This window comes from Hyla sarda, chromosome 5 (genome assembly GCF_029499605.1).
Source record: "Hyla sarda isolate aHylSar1 chromosome 5, aHylSar1.hap1, whole genome shotgun sequence".
Taxonomy (NCBI): Eukaryota; Metazoa; Chordata; class Amphibia; order Anura; family Hylidae; genus Hyla; species Hyla sarda.
In genome coordinates, this window is record NC_079193.1 from 91,068,204 (window position 1) to 91,083,398 (window position 15,195).

Here is a 15,195-nt window from a genome sequence, read left to right on the forward strand (position 1 = left end):
TCTATAACTTATCCCCTATCCTTCGGATAGGGGATAAGTTGTAGGGCACTGTAGATGTCCTTTAATACAGACATTTTAGTAATGGGGACCATATTGTACGAACGGACAAAAAAAGGGATTCTACTTGTGATTTCTTTTATATTGGCTAAATTACTTAGTTATTTATGCTAAATGTCCACCCAAATCTGACAAAGTTACCATCCATCTGAATTAGATTTCATGATTGCTTCAAGAAATGTATTACATTTTAAGTTAAAGGGGTTATCCAGAAACAGATATATATCAACTGGCTCCAGAAAGTTAAACAGATTTGTAAATTACTTCTATTAATTTTTTTTTAACCCTTTCAGTACTTTTTAGCTGCAGAAAATGTGTTCTTTTCTGTGTAAGTGCTCTCTGATGACATGTGTCTCGGGAACTGTCCCGAGTAGAAGCAAATCCCCATAGCAAGCCTATTCTACTCTGTGCAGTTCCCGAGACAGGCAGAGATGTCAGCAGAGAGCACTATCGCCAGACAGACAAGAACAATTCAACTTCAGCAGCTGATAATTATTGGAAGGATTAAGATTTTTTAATAGAAGTCATTTACAAATCTGTGTAACTTTCTGGAGCCAGTTGATATTTATAAAAAAAAAAGTTTTTTCCTGGAATACCCCTTTAAGGCCCCCATACACACTAGACATGTTTCAACGGAACCTCTGGATTACAGCAAAACCAGCTGATCATCTAATTTGGAAGAAGCCTCTCGATTCTCCCTCAACAGACATTTTTGTGGACAGAAGGATCGGACATTTGAATTTCAAATGCCTAATCCTGTTGCTCTCAGAAAGAGCCCATATGCATTGGCAAAGGAGAGGTAGTTGTTGGTCAAATGATAATTTGGCTAACAGCTACTGAAGGTATATTGCCACCTTTATTCCTGGATTGGTGAAAACTGTATACCAGTGGAGGGGGGGGGGTAGTTTCTACCTCTGGGACCCCAGCAATTGCCAGAACACGAACCCTGGTCTCCCATTTGAATGGAATGGCAGAATAGCATGCATGCTTTGACCTGATTCAAAGTCTATGAGATCGACAAAGATAGCCGCACTCATAAGATATCTAAATAACTCTTTATTTATTTAAAATTTACTCTTTTTATTTTTGTGTGCCTTGACAGACTATTATATTTTTTGATGGTGCACAATGGGAAACAAGGGGTCCCAACAGATCGCATTTACTATTATGGGGTCTGTCAGGTGCCGTTGTTTTCTGACGATAGTAGCGGGAGGAAAAAAACGTTGCATGCATTTTCCCTGACAGAGGTCACATTGCCGTATCACAGCAGCAGTGTGGAAGAAGCCTAACTTGTTTCTCAGAAAATGTTGGAAACTGTGGTCTGTGGTATCATTGTTGAAGGAGAAGGAATTCTTCACTGTTCTGCTTCTCCATGACAAAGAGCAGCCACCCTCTCTTCATGACATTGTGAATGTCTTGGATACTTAGGATTGGGAAACACTAAGGCATGCTAGCTATAGCCCCAATACGACACTGAAGAAACAGCTCCCAGACATCATCTGATGACAGCTTAAAAAAAAAAAAAGAAAACTCCAAAAATGGCTCCATGTGCAGGATAAATGTTTTTACCAGCAGGGATTTGATTCCAGGGCCTGCTGCTTAGATAAGTGCCTCGACAGACAAGGAAGTTATGTTAAAAATAGACCAGATTTGTGTTTCAATCGGTAATTAATTCAATATAACGGGATTATATTAAGTAGTAAATAGCAGTGAACCTTCATTTCTGACTTCCCCTCATAAATACAGGTAATATTATTAGGTTCTGACTGTCTATTTTTGTCCTTTATCAGCGGCGTTCCTCCATCACTCAGATGAAGTGGATGGTTGTTACGGCATGAATGTATGAGCAGCTCCTGCATGAATTTAAGATTTCTGAGACGGATGTAAGCAGATGTTCTAATATAGTGTATGAAAGACATTGAAAATAAGTATATGAAGGGGTTAGGAAAACCAACAATATACACCTCTAAGCGCACTAGATGCACACACATGTAACCCCAAATTAGTTATATATAAATACATAGATAAAATTCATATGAAATACATTTTATTAAGTCAATTTATCATAACAGATACAATACACAAGAGGACACAATTAAATGTATACATGAGTAAGATATAAAAATGTCTGTATATAGATATAAAATTACATATGTATAAAAATCAAGAGACAGGAGGGAAGTCCAGAAAAGTGCCAAAAAAGGATATGTATAGATAAATAGGTCTATACAGATAGGATGGAGCACTGCTGCATGAACAAGAGGGAGGAGGGGGAATAAAATGGTGTTAAATAACTCTGGCTTGATGCTTAGACCATGAGATGCTTAGACGATGTGCCACACACACAATTTAAGGGTGAGCTATAAAGTGCAAACGCGCAAAGAGCTAACTCTAATAAAACAAAAAAATGAGTCCAAACCCCCCCCCCCATCCTCTGGCCAGGGACCTCTGCCGCCGCCCGCTTCTCTCCCCTGCCGGTCCTTAGTCCAACCACCGCCGCTGCCCCATTGCCTCCCCCATCCCCATTTTTATAATTACCTGTTCCCGGGGCCCAGGATCCGCGCTACTTCTGGCTCCGGCAGCTTCCTGAGCGTAACGCAGGAAGCCGCAGGAGCCAGAAGTAGCGCGGACCCCGGGAACAGGTAATCATAAACCGGGGATGGGGGAGGCAATGGGGCAGCGGCGGTCTCTGGCCGGGCGGTGGGGGTGCGGGGGGGGAGCATTATCGGCAAGGTAATTGCTGATACCGATAACGTCCAAAATCGTAAATATCGCCCTATAATAATCGGCCAAACTGATAATCGGTCGATCCCTATATAAATATAAATATATATATATATATATATATATATATATATATATATTGAAGCAGCACACTCAGAGCAGAAGGTGAGTATGTGGGTGCAAGCGGTCTCAGAGACCCCGGTCCTGGGTCCAAAAATTTGCAGAAGAAGGAAGAAACTGCAGCACACCGCAGTATGAGACAGGTATAGTGGTTTATTCCAGCTAAAAGGAGGACAACGTTTCTGTGGTCTCACACCACCTTTCTCAAGCCGACTTGAGAAAGGTGGTGTGAGACCACAGAAACGTCCTCTTTTTAGCTGGAATAAACCACTATACATGTCTGATACTTCGGTGTGCTGCAGTCGCTTCCTTCTTATATATTATATAGGGTAAGAAAGAAAAGCCACTAAGGTATGTTCACACAGAGCAGATACACTTGCAGATTTCCCACCAGGATTTTATGGGAGCACATTGCACTACTAGCAGAGAGAATGAAAATTTAACAAATCTCATCCACACGATTCAGAAATAATTCTTGCAAAATCTGCAACATGTCAATTTATGTTACAGATATACAGATTAAGGGTCTATTCACACGTACAGTATTCTGCACAGATTTGATGCGCAGGACTTGAAGCTGTGTTCAGTCATTTAGTATACATTGAAATCTGCATCAGAAAATCCTGCGCATCAAATCTGCGCATCAAAGACCATAAAGAAGAAATGCAGAAAACTTTTAACATCCCCTGTGCCTGGGCTGCAAAAAAAAAAAAAAAAAAAAAAAAGAACTTTAAACTCGGGTATCCGGTACTAGTGTCCCCTTCCGACACAACTCGGGTCCCTGTTTCTTAGGCTCAGAACTTCACACTGGAGTCAGCGTATCGGCCACAGCGATGTCCTGCCTAGGCCGGTGATAGGCTGAGCACATTGTCATGTAAGGAGCCCGGGCGCCATTACATGACAGTGCGCTCAGCCTGTCACCGGCCAAGGCGGGACATCGCTGTGGCCAGCGATACGCTGACTGCAGTGTTACTTTCCAAGCATAAGAAGCAGGGAGACGAGTAGTGCCTGAGGAACGGGACACTGATACCGGAGCAACAGGGGAACGTAGGAAGGTTAGTTAAAGCTAGGTTTTTTTTGTTTTTGCAGCCCAGGCACAGGCATTACGGCACATCGTTGAGGGGGGTCCTGAGGACACCTCATATTCAGACTGGCGATTTGCTGCAATTCCAGTGCCGAGGGGGGTCCTGAGGGAAATACAAACCGGCGATCTGCGGCGATTCCGGGTAATGGGGGTCAGGTGTTGCCACCACCCCCAACCTAGTACAGATGTGATTGGACGGTCGTAGTGACAGCACCAATCACAGTGTATGAGAAGGGGGGAGGAGAGCCGGAGCATGTTGCTCTGATCAGCACCATTTTATATCTGGTGCTGATCAGAAAGGAGCCCCGTGCTGCATCTCCCTCCTCAGAGTGTTCTAAGTGCCCTTTGGCACTGTTTCTGTGCACAGCAGCGATTAGGGAAAGCTTTAGATTAGGCAGGAACAGAGTTAGGGGTAAAAATTATAATTTTTTATTTTTTTTTTAATGTTTTAAAGCGTACCATACTGTAGGTGTCCACAGCACCTTTTGCTGCGTGACCGGGGCCCTACTGGGTCGCTGCGGTCTGGGCCAGTGTTTTTTTAGGGGGGGGGGGGGGGGGCACAACCTTTTTTTTTTGCTAAACATGTGGCCGGGCCCTCTTAGCTATAAAAGAGTGGTCCGCCACCGTTAGCTAAAGCCCACCCACTGCTGATTAGTCCAGTAGTACTGATGAGCGGGTTGCTTTTTTTTTTCTTTTTTGGTGCAGGTGCTTTTTCGGGTTATAGCGTTTTTTTTATTTTTATTTTTTGCAACTATAGGCGGTCCGTGTCACCAACAGCAGGCCTGTGCTGTGTGGACAGACCGTAACTCTGTGTTTGGTCCGTCCACAGCGTTTTTTTTTTTTGTGTTCAGGCAGGTGCATTTTTACGGGCCAGACTACTCCACTGACTTCCGTGCTCCCTGACGTCACCAATCGCTAATCCATGTGCACACCACTGATTAGGTAGACGCTTTTTTTGGGCGCAGGGCTTTTTTTGCGCTAGAAGTTTTTTTTTTTTTACGTTTTTTTTCCTTTTTAGTTTATATTTTTTCTGTTAGGGCGGGTTTGGTTAAGTTAGGGTGAGTTAGGGAGGCAGTCTCGCATCACACCACACACAGCACATACACAAAGTTTTCCCCACACACACCTATCCCCATCAGAGTAGGGAAATGGCCCGCAGGGGGTTATCAGCAGGGGTGGCATATGCCATACTTGCCTCTGACATTGAAAGCGCCACATGGGATGAGGAAGACCCCAGCTTCCTTATTTTTTCCCCGTCCTACTCATCATCTTCTGATGATGAGCCACAAACCTCCTGTGCCTCATGCTGGTACGAGTCCCCCTGGCGCTCATACTAGTCAAGCCCCCCAGCAAAGTTTACTGGTGCCTGGTACCGGTGAACTTGTCTGGACTGAGCCAGCGGACCACGAGCCCGTGATTCCTGAGTTTGTTGGCGACTCAGGAATCAAGATTGACATCGTCGGATTCACTGAAATGGACTATTTTAGTTTTTTTTTTTTTACAGTGAGGACTTTGTCAATCTAATGGTTAACCAGACGAATCTGTAAACCCGGGCTCCTTTTTAGCTAGCCCTAGTGGCTGGTTCCCAGTCAGTGCAGCTGAAATGAGGAACTTTTGGGGCCTCGTGCTGCATATAGGCCTAGTTTAAAAAAAAAAAAAAAAAGGTCAGGAAGTACTGGAATGGAGACATTCTCTACCAAACCCCGCTCTACAGTATGGCCATGGCATGTCCCCGGTTCAAGGCCATTCAGAAATGTTTGCATTATGCTGATAATATGGCATGTCCCCCCCGAACTGATCCTGCGTATGACAGCCTGTAAAAAATCAGGCTGGTCATCAATCACTTCGGGGCCAAATTTTGGGAGGCCTATGTCCCTGGAAGGGAGGTCGCTATTGAGGAGTCTCTCATCAGCTTTAAAGGGGAGACTCAGCTTCCAGCAATACATCCCAACCAAGTGAGTATAGCGTGAAGATGAATAAACTTTGCGAGAGAACCTCAGGGTACACTTGCAAGTTTATAGTGTATGAGGGACGAGATTCCCATTTTGAGCCCCCAGAATGTCCCCCCACCCTGGGTGTTGGCGGGAAAATCGGTTGGGGCCTTTTTCACCCATTGCTAGATAAAGGTCACCACCTTTACATGGATAACTTTTACACTAGTATCCCTTTCTTCACATCCCTTGCTGCCAGATCCACGGTCGCTTGTGGGACAGTCTGAAAGAATCAAAGAGGCCTTCCTTCCTATCCCCTGCAGACTCCTATCCCCCGGGGTGAGTCCCATGCCTTTTCCCATGAAAACCTGTTGCTGGTTCGGTATAAGGACAAGAGGAATGCCCTTATGCTGTCCACAATTCATGGGAACGGCAAAGCCCCTGTCGCTGTCCGAGGTTCCGTGGGACCGATCCTCAAGCCCGATTGTATTCATGACTACAATCGATATATGGTGGGAGTTGATCTTTCTGATCAAGTCCTCAAGCCATACAACGCCATGCGCAAAACACGGGCATGGTACAAGTTGCCATGTATAACTCTTTTGTACTGTTCCAGCACGCTGGCAACACAGAGACATTCCTGGATTTCCAAGAGGATGTTCTAAAGGCCCTCATCTTTGGTGACCGCCAAGGAACGGGTCAGAGCACCTCTGGAACTTCGGTTCCCCGGAAAAAATGCAGAGTGTGTCACAAGAGGGGGATTCTCAAGGACACCACCACTCAATGAGACACTTGCTCCAATCATCCGGGCCTCCTCATTAAGGATTGCTTCTGGAAGTATCACATTTCCATGGAGAACAAAATTGTAATCCTTTTTCCCTGATTTTAATTCCCAAGAATTCAACTCCAATGTACCAGTCCAGAGTACATTGTCTTCCAAATGTTAATGTCCTCTTTACCCACTATACCCATCCCTGAGGGGGGGTACTTTCTGTAATGGTGTCACATGTGCATGTTTCATTTTTGTATTTTCCTCTGAATGTATATAACCGTCAGCTACTGATATGCCATAGGCCTCAAATGCAAACAGACCTCTGTGACTTCTGAGCCTTGTTGTGTGCCCGCCCAGCAAGTTACCCCATATGTGGATGTGTTTCCATAGTCGGGAGAAATTGAGTTACAGATTTTGGAGGGCTTTTTCTCCTATTACCCCTTGTGAAAATGTTAAAAGTTGGGTAACCCCAGCATTTTAATGTAAAATAAAAATAACATTTTTCAATTTACGGCCACTGTTTAAAAAACCTGTGAGGTATAAGTACTCACTGTACCCCTTGTTACCTTTCTTGAGGGGTTTAGTTTCCAAATTGTGGTCACTTGCTGTTTTATTTTTTTTTTATTTTATGTCAGAACCTCAACCATTGCAGTGCAAAGCACCACTTTGGGCCTCAAACCTCATCATGCTGTCTTACTCCCAATCCCTGATTTGCACCCACACAGTGCTTTTCGCCTTATAGGGGGTATTTCCTAATTCTGGAGAAAATGGGCTACAAATTTTGTGGAGCTTTTTTTCTCTTACTACTTGTGAAACTAAAATTTTGTTTAATACCAGCAATTCAGTGTTAAAAATCAATTCTTTCACTTTTACAGCCTACTGTTTAAAAAACCTGTGAGGTGTAAGTACTCACTATAACCCTTTTTACGTTCCTTGAGGGATGTAGTTTCTAAAATGGTGTCATGTGTGGGGTTACTGCTGTTCTTGCATAATGGGGGCTTTATAAATGCACCTGGCCCCCCGACTTCAATTCCAACAAACTTTTCACTTCAAAAGCCCAATGGCACTTCTTCTATTCTGAGCATTGCAGTGTGCCCGCAGAGCACTTTACATCTACATATGGAGTATTTTCTTTCTCAGGGAAAATTGCACTACAAACTTTGGGGGCCTTTTGCCCTATTTCCCCATGTGAAAATGAAATATTTGGGGTAACACTAGCAAAATAGTGCAAAAAATCTAATTTTTCACTTTAACGGCCCATTGTTCAAAGAACCTGTGATGTGTAAGTACTCACTGTAACCCTTGTTAAGGTCCTTAAGGAATGTAGTTTCCAAAATGTGGGGGGGTTTCTGCTGTTCTGGCTCCATGGGAGGTTTGTAAATGCACATGGCCCCTGACTTCAACTTCAGCAAAATTCTCTCTCCAAAAGTCCAATGGCACTCCTTCTGTTCTGAGACCTGTAGTGCACCAGCAGAGCACTTTATGTCCACATATGGGGCATTTTCTTAATCGGGAGAAATTGGGCTTAACATTTTGGGATCCATTTTCTCCTATTACCCCTTGTGAAAAAGAAAATTTTGGGTGAACACCATTTTAGTGTTAAAAATAAAATTTTCCATTTTCACGTCCAACTTCAACGCAAAGTCGTCAAATACCTGTGAGGTGTTAAGGCTCACTGTACCCTTTGTTACATTCTTTGAGGGGTATAGTTTCCAAAATAGTATGCCATGTGTTATTTTTTTTGCTGTTCTGGCACCATGAGGGCTTCCTAAATACAACATGGCCCCCAAAAATTCGTTGACAGCTGTCATGACCCCTCCCATAGGCTTGCATTGAGGGGGCGGAGCGTGACATCACATGGGGGTGGAGCCGTGATGTCATACTACTCCGGCCCCGTCATTGGCAGCCATAAGACTCCGGGGGCTGATGGTAACTGGGTGCTGAGTGAAAGATCACGGGGGTCCCCAGCGGCGGGATGCCCACGATCAGGCATCTTTTCCCCTATCCTTTGGATAGGGGATAAGAGGTCTTAGAACCGGAGTACCCCTTTAAGGTGAAAATGGGCTGAGTCCCTAAGGGGTTAAAAAGAAAATGGTGACTTTTTTTAACAAAATTGGTATGCTTAAAAATATAATTTTCTGGCCACTATAACTTTTTTATTTTTCTGTATATGGGGATGTACGAGTCTCATTTTTTGCACCGTGATCTTGATTTTTGTTTTGATACCTTTTTATAATTTTTTTTTCCAATATATAATGCGATTAAAAATCAGTGAGATCAGAAACATTATATTTTAATAGTTTGGACATCTACGCCAGGCTACATCACTGAATCGGTGATCGGGCAACAGGTAAGGGGACCTTCCTCCGCAATTATGGCTCATGGAATGGTTTCATGAGCTCCACCTGCTGGCATCTTCAATTGACATTGATCACAGCATCTAAGGGGTTAAATGCAGGGCAGCAGAGAGATTGCCACTGCCTGGCATAAGCAGGGAGTGTGAGGCTACTGATGGTAGCCAGCACTGAATGCTCTGAATGGAGTGCACTGGTCCTTAATTTCCAGGACACAAGGGCGCACCTGTACCCCCTTTGTCCTCAACAGGTTAAGGGTGTATTTAGTGCTGGGCGGTATACTGGTTCATACTGAATACCGAAATTTTTTTCCCTCACGATATGAATTTTTCCCATACCACAATACCGGTTGGGCCCCTCCCCCCCTCGGATGACTTAATTATCAGCCGCACCGCGCTGTCCCCAATCACGTGAACCGCGGGCACTGTTCTGCTTCTCTCCCACCCCGCCCCCCCCCCCCCGGTTTATCAGCCCAGCGCTGTGCTTTCCCCCACATCAGGGAACTAATCATATGTCACCTCGTCCTCCTGTGAGTTGTGGGCCGCCGGCGCTGGAAATCTTTACTGTACTACATATTCCTTTTGCCCGGGCTACAAAAATAAACAAAATAAACTTTAACTCACCTTTCTACGTGCCCCCGTTGTCGCTCCGGTAACGGCCTCTCGCTTGGGATGGGAATGTCACAGAGCCGTTAGCCTATCACCGGCCGCAGCGATGTTCAGCCGACCAGCTCCTTACATGACAGTGCGCTCAGCCTATCACCGACCGAGAAGAGACATCGCTGCGGCCGGTGATAGGCTGACAGCTCTGTGACGTTCCCATCCCCAGTGTGAGGCTGTTACCGAAGCAACGTGGGAAGGCGAGTTAAAGTTATAATTTTTATTTTTTTTGCAGCCCGGGCACAAGGAATATGTAGTACAGTACAGATTAGAGGGGGTTAGAGAAGCAGCGCCCACGGGTCACATGATTGGGGGGGTGGAAAATATTGTTTAATATCATGGAATCGCCACAACTTACAAAAATACCGTGATACACATTTTTGGTCATACCACCCAGCTCTAGGTGTATTGACCGTACAGTATCCTGGGCATATAACATAAAATATGCAGCTTCAAATCATGCGCACGAAATCTACATCTCCACCGCTCCCCTAGAAATGAATGGTGCACAAGCAAACAGATGAAAAGTTTTACAAACACCAATTCAAAACACCTCAGAAAGAAAAAAAAAATGCCATCAGTTGGCATGAGTTTTGGGTCCATTGGAGTTCCACTATTTCGTAGAAAGAATGTAGGTTACTACTAGAGATGAGCGAACTTACAGTAAATTTGATTCGTCACGAACTTCTCGGCTCGGCAGTTGATGACTTTTCCTGCATAAATGAGTTCAGCTTTCAGGTGCTCCGGTGGGCTGGAAAAGGTGGATACAGTCCTAGGAGACTCTTTCCTAGGAATGTATCCACCTTTTCCAGCCCACTGGAGCACCTGAAGGCTGAACTAATTTACGCAGGATAAGTCATCAACTGCCGAGCCGAGAAGTTCGTGACAAATCGAATTTACTGTAAGTTCGCTCATCTCTAGTTACTACGCCAAAAAAAAAAAAAAAATTATGAAAATCTGAGGTTCCATTATGTTTCCCCCTCAAGTCAGAGGAACAATGAATCCTGAGGGAAGACATCTGCTGCACTCGATTAGGATCCATTACGCTTACTGTTTCAACTTATAAAAAAAACTGAAGCATGATACTAATGTGAAGGCAGCCTTCAGATTACAGTAGATCATCCAACTGAACATGTATGCGTACCTCCATATCAAAAGAAGGATTAGACATTTAGGATTTTAACATGCACAATCCTTCATCCCTGTAGGAGATAAACTGCTGCCAAAGGTGTCAGACAGCAGATTATTTCTTCCGCTACATCCATGATCATCGTGCATGTTCATGGTGGTTCTGTAAAAGATTGCTCATTGGTCAAAAAAATACACAGTGAAACCTCTATGAGAAGACCACAAAATCTTCTATTGGAGGGGTGGTGGGGGGGGGGGAAATTGAGGTAAAAAATGTTTATTTTTTTATATATATTAGAAGAAAGAAGGTTGTCCAGCACTCGTGATATGCAGGTAAAAATCAATGCTTGCTTTATTGGTAATCTTCGGACAGAGATCAAATCAGAGATAACGACTGACGCGTTTCGCATCTAGATGCTTAATCGTAGTCTACGATTAAGCACCTTGGTGCGAAACACATCAGACGTTACATCAGACCGGCGTGTCTGTGCACAGGTGATGCAGGGAGACCCTTAGGAAGTGAGCGGTGTATCACACTATATATATTATATACATTTTTTATTTTTTTTAACCAACCTCTCCCCCCCCCCCCCCCACACCCAATAGAAGAACAAATAGTATTACTAATTTTATATATTTAAAAATACATATTAATACTATTTGACATTTGGTGGGCTGAAAACCTGACAGTCTGGTGCAGCTAAGGGGGTGGTTTTTTCAAAGAGATTTCACTGTGTATGTACGAATCCTTAATTCCTGTATCAATGCCTTCTGACACACCAACTAGAAACCCCAGTACTAATGGACGGTCTATGAAAGACACTTAACTGGTGCATGAATTATTAATCTAAAGGTCTCTTACATTTATTAAAAAATCTAAGAAAATTCCATTTCTGTAATATGTGCCCCCCCCCCCGTGCTTCGCATCACACTACCTGCTCACACAGATGTCTTCTCATTGCAGCCCCCACCACAAATAACGTCATGAACGCAACTCATTCACATCTATCAATACTATGAATAGTGATGATGTGAGAGGTGCTGGCAATCCCCGTCCCCAGGATGTGTGACTGCATTTAAGTGAACGCGGCAGTAACTGCGCTAAGGAGACTTGTTAATTAAGAATCTGTCCCCAGCTGCTCCGAGCGCTGCAAGGATATCCATGCGGAAGCATTACCAAGCAAGCAGCTCCTTATTCCCCAATTCAGGTTGGGTTCTCGTTCTTGCAATACAGTTCCCGGATACGTCTTCAATTTGAAAACCATACGGAACCGTATTGAAAACCGTATGCCAAAGGATGCATCCGATTGTGTCCGTTTTGCAGCTTGTACGGTTTTGTTAATTTTTTTTCCGGTACCCAAAACCGTAGCCTTCCACGGTTTTTGGTTTGGGTGAGAAAAACGTATGAGAAAGTATATGCTTTTTAACATGGGAGTCAATGGGAACCGTACAAAACCGTATGTGCGTACGGTTCCATCCGGTTTTCACCATACGGTTTTTGACTTTGCACAGTTTTCTTCTTGGAATTTCAATCAAACAAGTGAAACTTTATTCATAATGGAGTAATGGAGTGAAAAGTTAAAAATGTATACATTTTTTCTTAAAAAATGGATGCAACCGGACATCATTTTTCAAACCATATATGGATTAAAATTTGTTCACACGTTTTGATACAGTTAGTCAGGTTTTGAGGAATCCGTTTTTTTTAATCAAAAACCTGATACGGGAACTGTATTGCAAAAACGTGGTGTGAACCCAGACTTATGGCTCTCCAGTTGTGGTAAAACCACAACTCCCAGCTGGAGAGCCACAGGTTTGGGATCACTGCCTTACAATGTAGCAACATATGAAAAGAGCAATGATGAACTATAGTATACACAGAACACCAGTGAACTTCTCTATGCAAAGTGATACAAGGCTACGATCTGTCGGTTCAATGGGATTCCATGTAAAAATCAGGATCTCAACTGATCAGACCAAATACCAGACCAAAAGTCACGGTATTACAAGAATGCTATAAAATATAAATAAATAAATAAACTGGATGTAATATGAATGAATGAATGAATGAATAATAAAAATATAAATAATTATATAATTATTTTTAAATTGTATTTATTTTATCTAATTAATTTTATTTTATTTTAATTCATTTTAAATTAAATGTATTTATTTTATTTAGTAAAAACAAATCCTACCCCCTTACAATCGGGTCTTGTGTATAAGTTATTTGCCTTTGTGATCCCAATGAAAAAACAAGCTTCGTGGTGATTTTATTTGTGGTTTCTTGTGCAGTGTTTTCCAAACGGTGTGCCTCCTGCTGTTGCAAAACTACAACTCCAAGCATGCCCGGACAGCCTTCGGCTGTCCGGGCATGCTAGGAGTTGTAGTTTTGCAACAGCTGGAGGCACACCATTTGGTAAACACTGTTCTAATGAATCCTAAACACAAATCATATTCAGAATTCAGTGACCCCTATTGTAAAATAAACTCAAAATACCAAGTGAACTGCATAGAAGAAACCAGGACTCATAGTGACCTCCTTATACATCAAATCTCACCCCATAGCGACCTTCTAATGCAGTTGTGGTGTGCCTCCAGCTGTTGCACAACTACAAGTCTAAAGTAAGTGACAGACAAGTCATTGTGACCCCCATAACAATCAGCACCAAGGGCACCCATCCAGAGGCAATTCTTGTAAACTCAGAGACCTTCAATAGTCAGCACCATACCCCAAAGTAGTCAGTGACCCCCCCCCCACCCCCCAATATAAATGGTAGATCCCCCCCCCCCAGTAGTCAGGTCCTATGATGACAAATGACAGTAGATGACAATAGGGAGCATGCTTGAATAATGACAGTGCAGACTCCAGAGAGTATTTAGACCCCCAAATAGTCTACAGATGCCCAGAGTCATCAGACCCCCAATAGTCATCAGACCCCAAATTAGTCATCAGACCCCCAAATAGTCAGACCCCCAAATAGTCAGACCCCCAAATAGTCAGACCCCCAAATAGTCAGACCCCCAAATAGTCAGACCCCCAAATAGTCAGACCCCCAATTAGTCATCAGACCCTCAATTAGTCATCAGACCCTCAATTAGCCATCAGAACCCCAATTAGCCATCAGACCCCCAATTAGTCAGACCCCCAATTAGTCAGACCCCCAATTAGTCATCAGACCCCGAATTAGTCATCAGACCCTCAATTAGCCATCAGACCCCCAATAGTCATCAGACCCCCCTCCTGCTGTACCTGAGTGCCGCTGGCTGTCTCTTGCACAGGTCGCTGTCTCTCCGGCAGGCGCAGTCACATAGCAGGGGGCGCAGGAAAGTTTTGGGGGCTCCGCGGAGCTGAGTGGCCGGCGCTGTCTGTGGTGACACGGGGGTAACACGGAGCTCTCCGGGGACCGGCTCTAGCTCCCGCCGCCGCTGCTCCTCTGCACTTCCTTCAGCGCTGAACTCACGAACAAAATATGTAGCTTTGCATGTTCAGCTGAACCACATCCTCCGCTGCCCGGGCTGTGCCCACTCCACAGACTGACAGAGCCGCCCGGACACCGAACACCCACAGCACCGGAGAGCGGAGCACAGACACCGGAGCGCAGGCAAGTTATAGCAGCTGAGGGCAGACAACATGAAGGAGCAGCCCGGCGCTGTGATGTGCAATCCCCACAGGCTGCAGCCTCCCCTCTCCTACAGGAAATCCTCATCTGTCACTCTCTGGCGCCCCCTCCCTCTGCACTGCTGCACCTCTCACTCACCAGAGGCTCCTCACTGCTATGTACAGTGCCTCAGAAACTCTTCAGACACTTTTCACATGTTGCAGCCTTGTGCTAAAATGATAAATTTAAAAAAATGTAAAGTTTTCCCAAATTAGGCTAGGTTTCACCACATTCATGAACACTGTACGTTGGGGTAGGTTCATACTACATTCATGCTCCCATTAGACGTGTCTATTGGCTTCCTGTCAAAAACAGGTTGCAGATTAGTGCTCTATTTTAGCTACAAAACGCTGACTGCTGCACTTTTGAAATAGAGCAAACATCCCGAACTGAGTCAGGCTGGGTTCACACTACGTTTTTGCCATACTGTTTTCAATCCGTTTTTCTAAAGAAAACCGTATGGCAAAAAAAAACGGATGGAACAGTATGGGGAAAAAGTAAACCGTATGCGTTTTTAAACAGTATACTGTTTTTAAAAGTGCATACAGTTCCGTCAGTTTTTATAGAAAAAAAAACATACGTTTTAGAAAATGTCCATTTTTAATGGGAGGGGTCTTGGGTGGGGACTTTAGGATTCAAATGCGCATGTGCAAAGTAAAAACGTATACGTTTTTCCCGTATGGAACCGTATACATGTGCGTTTC

At 44.0% G+C, this 15,195-nt stretch overlaps 1 protein-coding gene across 2 annotated transcripts in view; it reads right to left on the reverse strand.

Moving 5' to 3' along the window:
- The window catches only part of RFTN1 (raftlin, lipid raft linker 1), a 413,706-nt gene extending 399,182 nt beyond the window's left edge, over positions 1-14,524 (reverse strand). For both annotated transcript variants that reach the window (XM_056519923.1, XM_056519922.1), the window contains exon 1: positions 14,083-14,524. The gene's annotated coding sequence lies outside the window, so the exon portion shown is untranslated. The remainder of the gene's footprint in view (positions 1-14,082) is intronic.
- Positions 14,525-15,195: the final 671 nt, after the last annotated feature.